The sequence below is a fragment of the Nicotiana tabacum genome, chromosome 7, assembly GCF_000715075.1.
Source record: "Nicotiana tabacum cultivar K326 chromosome 7, ASM71507v2, whole genome shotgun sequence".
In the NCBI taxonomy this organism is placed as follows: Eukaryota; Viridiplantae; Streptophyta; class Magnoliopsida; order Solanales; family Solanaceae; genus Nicotiana; species Nicotiana tabacum.
This window is the reverse complement of record NC_134086.1, coordinates 47,791,853-47,800,744: the sequence shown is the minus strand read 5'-3', so window position 1 is coordinate 47,800,744 and position 8,892 is coordinate 47,791,853. Positions and strand designations below refer to the sequence as shown.

The 8,892-nt window shown below is 37.8% G+C and overlaps 1 long non-coding RNA gene across 1 annotated transcript; it reads left to right on the top strand.

The window, feature by feature from the left end:
* The first annotated feature begins 2,917 nt into the window (after positions 1–2,917).
* Positions 2,918–7,506, top strand: LOC107790447 (uncharacterized). Its single transcript, XR_012711617.1, has 4 exons — positions 2,918–3,236; positions 4,156–4,259; positions 4,370–4,783; positions 6,588–7,506. It is a non-coding gene; the product is annotated as an uncharacterized LOC107790447 (long non-coding RNA).
* The last annotated feature ends 1,386 nt before the right edge of the window (positions 7,507–8,892 follow it).

Below are 8,892 nucleotides of genomic sequence, written 5' to 3'. Positions count from 1 at the left end.
GCAGAAGCAACCAAGTTATGGCAATGCGCTTGAAACATGCTAGAGGAAAATTCTTAAAAATTTTATCAGATCAAGGATTGTTAAAAGAAATAAATACTTGCAATTTGGAGTTTTGTGAGCATTGTATCAAGGGAAAACAGACAAGGGTTAAATTTGGAACAACTATCCATAATACTAAAGGTATTTGGAACAACTATAATAATACAAAATTTGTAACCTTTATTGATGACTTTTCCCGGAGAGTGTGGGTGTACACGATGAAAACTAAAGATGAGGTGTTGTGAATTTTTCTCAAATGGGAGGTTATGACAAAGACTCAAGCAGGCAAAAAGATAAAGTGTCTAGAAAAATTGATCTTTTCAATAAGATTTGTGAAGATGATGGCACTTTGAGATATTTCATCGTCAGAAATATACCACAACAGAATGGAGTGGCGGAATATATGAATCAAACTTTGCTGGAGAATGTTCGGTGTATATTGTCCAATGCTGGCTTGGCCAAGGGTTTTGGGTTGAGGTAATAACATATGCATGCCACCTCATTAATTGTCTACCATCTGCCGCTATTGGTGGAAAGATATCATTTGAAAAATAGTATGTAAAACCTACTGAAGATTATAGTTTTTTGCATGTATTTGGCTCAATTGCATACTATCATATGAAAGAGTCAAAAATGGATCCGAAAGTAAAAAAAGCTATTGTTATGGAAATTACTTCTGGAGTCAAAGGATACCGCTTATGTTATCCATAGACAAGAAAAATTATATTTATCAAAGATGCTACTTTGATGAATCTGCCATAACAGATAAGGTGATAGTTGAAGATGTCAAACAAACTGATGGTACTTCAAAGCAGGTGGAGTTCGAGAGAAAATAAATTTTTCCAACACAGAGAAAAAATGAGGAAACAATAGAAGATTTTCCCCAGGAAGAAGAGTCAGTGGAAAGGGAGATTCCAACTCAGAAACCTTAACAACAACTTGAATCAATAGCAACCAGTAAGCCAAAAAGAACAATAAAGAAACCTACTTGTCTCAAAGAGATGGTGGCTTGTGCAGCCTCAATTGTAACTGATGGTGTTCCTACCACTTATAAAGATGCAGTTTAAAGTTCAGAAGAAGATAAGTGAAGGATTGCCATGAATGAAGAAATGCTGTCCCGTCATCGGAATCGCACATATAAATTGGCCAATCTCCCGAAGGGAAAGAAAGCAACTGGGTGCAAATGGGTATTTGCAAAGAAAGAAGGATTTCCTAACCAAGAAGATGTTCTCTACAAAGAAATATTGGTGGCTAAAGGATACGCTCAAACAGAGAGAATATATTATAATGAGGTGTTTTCTTCAGTCGTGAAACACTCCACCATTAGAGTTTTGTTGGCTTTGGTAGCACAGTTTAATTTGGAACTCGTTCAGTTAGATGTAAAAGCTGAATTTTTACATGGAGACTTGGAAGAGAAAATCTATATGACTCAGCCAGAAGGATTCAAAGTTGCTGGAAAGGAAAATATGGTGTGCAAACTTGAAAAATTATTATATGGGTTGAAACAATCTTCTAGATAATGGTACAAATGATTTGACAATTTTATGTTTCGACAGAAGTACAGAAGAAGCAAATACGATCATTGTGTGTTTTTGCGCAAGCTTAAAGACGGATCCTTCATATATCTTCTCTTATACGTTGGTGATATGTTAATAGCTTCCAAAAGTCAATATGAAATTGAGAAATTAAAGATTCAACTAAGAAGGGAGTTTGAGATGAAGGATTTGGGTGAGGCGAAGAAATTTTTTGGCATGAAGATAAAAAGAGATAGACAAAGAAACTCTATCTATATCATAAAGCATACTTGAAGAGAGTAATAGATTGATTTGGCATGAATGAGAACATGAAGTCGGTTAGCACTCCGTTTGCTCCTCATTTTAACCTTAGTACTGCTATGTCGCGGAAGAATGAAGCTGAACAAGAGTATATGTCAAGAGAACCATATGTGAATGTTGTTAGTAGCTTGATGTATGCAATGGTTTGCACAAGACCGGATATTTCACATGCTATCAGAGTTGTAAGAAGGTATATGCATGATCGAGGAAAGGAACATTGGCAAGATGTAAAATGGATTCTACGGTATATTCGTAATACTATAGATGTTGGATTGATTTTTGAGTAGGAAGATAGTCAATATCTTGTTGGATATTGTGATTCAGATTATGCAGGTGATTTGGACAAGCGTAGATAAACTATTGGTTATGTTTTCACTTTTGCAAATGCACCAGTTAGTTGGAAGTCTACTTTGCAGTCAACAGTTGTTTTGTCTACTACTGAGGTAGTGTACATGGCAATTACGGAGGCCGTAATGGAGGAAATTTGGCTTCAAGGATTGCTTAGAGAGCTTGATATTAGTCAAGAAAGCATCACATATTTTGTAATAGTCAAAGTGCTATCCAATTAGCAAAGAACCAAGTTTATCACGCACGGTCAAAGCACATTGATGTTCGATATCACTTTGTACGAGATATTATAGAAGAAGGTGGAGTCATGGTGCAGGAAATTCGGACTACAAACAATCCTGCCGATATGCTAACAAAAGTAGTGACTGCAATCGAGTTTTAATATTGTTTGAACTTGATCAAAATTGTTGAACTTTGAAGATTAAAGTTGAAGACATAATCAAAACTCATCAATGAGAGAAAATTGAAAGAGTGAAATCTTTCCAAGGTGGAGATTTGTTAATATGAACTAGTGTGAACATTTGAAAGCCTCCTTTTTAGGAGAAAATTGATAAATGCATTTTTTCATGCATTTACATTGCATGATCACACTTAATGTGATGTCATGCATGACATTATTAAGGCTATTTTCCTTCTATAAATAGTAAGGGTTTTGTTCATTTATAAATATCTCTCACTTGCCTTCTTATCTCCTAAGACATTTGAGTTCTCTTTCTCTATTATAGTGTTTTACTTGTATTTTTGGAGTGAATTAAGGTTTTAGTTGATCGTGTCCGAGGACTAGGCAAAAACTCAAATTTTGCCGAACCTCATAAACTTCTTGTGTTCCTTTTATTATTGTCTCATTTACTATTTACTAGCTACCTTTACATATAGTAGTTGTGATTTAATCACTCTATATATATTCGACTTTCGTAACAGGGGTAAGATCTGCGTACACTTCACCCTCCCTAGTGGGATTTCACTAGGCTCGTTGTTGTTGGGTAGAACCCCGTGTACAAGTCGTATACCATGGTATATATTCTCAATTTCACTTGTTATGATTATGATGATTTTCTGTTTGTTGTCGGCTATGTTGCTTGGGCTCTCCTAAAATGCGACCGGGTGCGTGTCGGATCCTCCAAAAATAATGTATTTTTGGAGAATCCGACACGAGTGCGGTAGCATTTTGGAGAGTCCTCGCAACATAGTCTATCAGCTAAATAGGAAATGGGCAGCCCCATTAATTTGATTTTGGCTACTATTCCTGTTTTACTTTTTTCTGTTTCTGGAAGATCTTCTAATTTGTATTTTTAACCAGATTGTTGCTAGTAGGGTTTTATTTCCACGCCCACAAGGCTCTGTATGTGCTCTCTCTCCCGTGTATCTGTATATATATTATGTGAAGTCATATCTGGATCATTATATATATCTTATCAAATCAGCCACCTCTTAATCCCAAATCAGGTAGACCCTTGATATATGAGTATTTATTACATATAGGATTCATAATTCATTATAGTTTGACTGTTGTTACGTTGATCATCAACCAATCGCAACTCTCCTCCTTTATCTGGATCATTGTCTTGTGATAGAATTCAGGCAGGGACGGGGGATAATAACAAACTAGAAATACTTTAACTTCTGCTATATTGGAGTAAATCAAGAAATGATTTTGGCCGTTTTCTTTGACAACAATTGAATTTCTAGGCATGGACGTCAATTCAGTTTCTGATTTTGCGTAATTTCCTAAATTAGGCTGCAGGCATATCAGAAATCAAATGATTTGCGGGCATGTGATTTGAATGAAGCTGGACAAAAATAGTGGAAGAAGTCATTTACTTGTTTGTATGCCTGTAAAATCTTTGTGGAATATATGCTTGAGTTTCTAAAACTTAATTAAATAAGTGCTTTTCAAGCAATCGTCTTATTTATATCTATGATATGTTAACAGTGAAAATATCAGCAATGCCAATGAAGAAGACTCCAAAGAGGAGCTTCCCAAGATAGGACACAAGCTACTATTTTGTGCTTGCTCCATTTCTCTCTCTGCTGAAGGTGAAAATCCTTTGGGCATGCTACTTTGTTCATCATATTATCTTAAATTACATGTGTTTATATATCAACTTATCTCTGCTGTATTTTAAACATTTATTATTTTATGCTAGACTTTCAAAGTCTAAGCATTGGGGAAGATCATATGGATGAGAATTCTACTAGAGAAGATATCGAGGAGGATAAAGTTTATGAGGAGTCAATAAGAGAAGCTTCCGAGAATCAGGCAGAGTCTGAAACGACTTCCAAGCCTAGCAGTTCAGATTCTGATGGTTAGCAAGGATTAATTAAACGACTAAAGAAAGCGCCGTCCATACATTTGCATATGTTCCGTCCTAGCATGCCTTTGCTACCTTCACTGCCTTCCATAAAGACGCTATCCAAAAGAAAAAGTAGGAGTGTGTGGCCGAGCATACCATTGCTGCCTGCTCCCCATCTGGATACTAATTTGCAATACTTCTTTGAAAATAAGTGGAAGAGTTTCTCCCTTTCAGAACTTCATCAAGCTACCGACAACTTTAGCCCTGGTACTAGTCTCTTTGTGTATCTATTGTTTTCTTCGTTTAAAAGATTTTTTTGTTTCAGAAATTTCTGTAGCTAATAGCTCGGAGGTAGCTTACTTCAAATGGAAATATGATTTTGAGCTTCATAGTACTTAATTTTTAACTCTCACAGGTTTCAGCTGACTGAGCTACTTTGTTTCTCTCAAATGTGGAAGTGTATATAATTAAGTATTTTTCCTAATCTTTTGTTCTCATTTTCGAAGAGAACTTGATTGTTGAGGGAAGTTATTCCGAAGTATACAAGGGATATCAAAGATGGCCAACTTGTGGCGGTGATAAGGTTGACCAGAGGATCTCAAGAGGAAATGTCATCAAAATAACAATTTAGTACATGTCAAACATCTAAACATTGTGAATGTAATTGGCTATGTAATGGAAGAGGGGATGCACATTGTTTGTAACGACCCGGCCGATTGTTTCAAGAGTTGTAGCCCAGTTCCCCCATTTTCTGCTCTTTTTGTGTTCTACAGCTGTTATATGACTTACCGAGTTAGTTGGTTAGGGTCCGGAGAGATTTCAGGGTGGATTGAGACACTAAGTCTCCTAATTGAAAGTTTAAGTTGGAAAAGTTGACCGGATGTCGACTTATGTGTAACGACCTCGAATTTGAATTTTGATGGTTCAGTCAGGTGATTTTGGACTTAGGAGCGCGTCCGGATTAGGATTTGGAGGTCCATAGTATAATTAGGATTGAATTGGCGAAAATTGGAATTTTGGAAAGTTTGACCATGGGTGCACTTTTTGATATCGGGGTCATTTTGGATTTTCGGAGGTTAGAGTAGGTTTGTGATGTCATTTTTGACTTGTGTGCAAAATTTGAGGTCAATCGGACGTGATTTGATAGGTTTCGACGTCGTTTAGGCTTGAATCCGCGTGTAATTCGTGTTTTTGATGTTGTTTGAGGTGATTTGAGAGTTCGACTAAGTTTTTATCGAGGTTTAAGACTTGCTGGTATGTTTGGTTGAGGTCCTGGGAGCCTCGGGTTGATTTAGGGTGATTGTCGGACTTGGTTTTGAATTGGTGAAGCAACTGAAGTGTTGTTGCTACTGGTGTAACCTCACCTGCGGAGTGGGAACTGCAGGTCCGAGCCCACAGAAGTGGGGCAAGAGCCGCAAAAGCGACCAAGGGAGAGTTGAGCAGAGGTCGCAGGTGTAAAGATTTTCCCGCACCCGCGTGGTCGCAGAAGAGGGAAGAAGGGCACAGGTGCGGCTGGTTCCGCAGGTGCGATGGCATTTTCCGCACCTGCGATGTTCGTAGATGCGGCCCAGTGTTCGCAGAAGTGGAGTCAACTGGTTAAGTGGATTTCGCAGAAGCGATTCCGCACGTGCAGATAACTGGCCGTAGGTGCGAAAGGCCTAGGCAGTATGTTTAAAAGCAAGGGTTCGCGATTTTAGTTCATTTCAACATTTTGAACTCGGACTTACGCGATTCTGGATAAGATTTTCGAGGGGATTATTGAGGTAAGCTTCTTGTACTCGTTTTTGATCAATAATCTTGTTTCCTCATTATTTTTCCGACCTATATCGTGTGGTGTTGAGGTGAAATTTGGGGATTTGAATGGCCATTTGGTGTCGGATTTTGATAAATTTGGAATGGTTAGACTCATGAGTGAATGGACCTTTGGGTTTTGTGACTTTTGTCTGATTTCGAGATATGGGACCAGGGGCCGGGTTTGAGCCGATTTCAGATTTTGACTATAATTTAGTATTTTTCTTGTGAAATTGATCCCTTTAGCCTATATTAATTGTATTGTATTGCTTATGGCTAGATTCAGGACGTTTGGAGACCGATTTGAGAGGCAAAGATATTTTGGAGTAGAGTTTTGTCCGGATTGAGGTAAGTAACACTTCCAAACTTGGTTCTGAGGGTTCAAAACCCCAAATTATGTGTTGTGTGATTGGTATTGAGGTGATGCACAAGGCAAGTGACGGGCGTGCGGGCGTGCACCGTAAAAATTGTGACCTGGTTGATTCCATGGCACTGTATAGTTATTATATCTTGTTGATATCTTTGTTTTCATCATATGATAAAGTAATTGAGCTGTCAATCATGTTATATATCATGTTTAGGCTTTACGACGGTACTGTTGGGGCCCATATTAGCCATTTTTTGTTGTTATCTTACTGATTTCATTGATATTTCGTACTCAGTCATATCCATTCATTTGATATCATATCTCATTCTCAGTTGATATTTATTGATACATCATATCGTTATTTTCGGGCTAGTTTCATGATATTATGTGCTTGTGAGTAAGACCGGAGAGATTGATGACTGAGTGAGGCCGATGGCCTGGTTATGAGTGACAATTATGGGATCGGGCTGCACTCCGCAACAGTTATACTGATTTATGATAGTGTTTGGGCTGAAGAAGCCATTCCGGAGTCTGTACATACCCTAAGTGGGCGCAGTTGATATTATTGAGGAATGGATCTTCCCAGGACATGGATCTTGTCCAGGGCACTTGATACCTAGAGATGGATCTTCTCAACAGGGATGGATTAGCCTTCCTCGGTACTGGGTGACTGATTGTCAGTGATGTATATATTCCGAGATGGATTTTCCCAGGGCCGTATGGACCATATATAGTACCGAGTGCTCGAGCATTTGAGAGCGTGAGCACATGAGGCTGTTAGTATGGTGCATTACATACAACATGTGCATTGGCATGTAGAGATAGAAGAGTTATATTCTTCACATTGATCAGATCTGATCTATTTCACTATTTTGAGCTATCTATTTAATTTGAAAGCATGTCTTCGTTTCTGCACTGTTATTTTTATTTTTTTACTGTGCCAGTTGAGTTCGTCACTACCTTTCAGTCCAAAGATTGGACTTGTTACTTACTGATTTGGTTGTACTCACGTTACTCCCTGCACCTCGTGTGCAGATCCAGGTGCTTCTGGTCACGGCGGTTACTGATTGAGGAGTCAGATTCCGGAGACTATCGAGGTAGCTGCATGGCATTCACAGGCCTTGACTCTCCTTCATTATCTCTATCTGTATTTCAGTTTTATCTCCTAAACACTATAGTAGACCGTATTCTAGCATAGATGCTCATGTACTATATGACATCCCGATTTTGGGATGGATTGTATCGTATTTTGGATTAATTCTATTTTCAAAAAGGCTTTTCTCAAAATATTAATTGCTTCCGTCTTTATTTTCAAAGTTTTTACTATATTGTTCTTCCTTTGTCTCCTCATGTGAGCTAGTATGCTTAATGGTACGTTCACTAATATTCTTTTTATGACATTAAGCCTTCTCTAGACTCTTAACCACTAATTACTTTATTTTATTACGTTTGCAACATTTTCAGGCGATGGGTAAATAGACTTGGCGCTTAAATATAATACTTCTCTAGGCACTACAGTATGCCTTGCATTTCTTCACGAGGGATGTCAAAGGAGGGTTATCCATAGAGATATAAAGGCTGTTAATGTATTATTGACAGAAAATTTTGAGGCTCGGGTATTTCTTCAAACGAGTCATCATGCAATTAAAAAACATGTGGTGTTTTGTAGTGGCTTTGTTGACATGCAACTGATTTCATTTCTATGATTACTGAATATCATGTCACAATACCTGCATATAATACTAACTCTTATTCTATCTGCTTTATATAGTTTTCATCAAGTCCGAATTCGATCCCTCTTATTACATTAGGGATCAAACTTAATGCAGTTTATTTACACATTATGATTATGCGATTTGTGTCTAGAAATTTGGACTCACAGTTCTACAAGGAAACTATAGTTCTTCTATTTTGTCCACATTAAATTACAGGATTTATTGCTCATCTTTTTGTTTTATGTAGATATCTGATTTTGGACTTGCAAAATGGCTCCCCCATAAGTGGACGTGCCTCACCACATTGTAGTTTGAAAGAACCTTTGGGTTTGTGGGAACCTAAGCTTTTTACCTATTGTAAATATGAGATAGGGATCCCTTGTTGTAACTTTCATCTTGAATGTTCATAGCAGATACCTCCTCTCGTGTTCTTTATGCATGGCATTGTGGATGAAAAAACTGATGTGTATCCTTTTGGTGTGTTACTGTTGGAGCTCATTTTC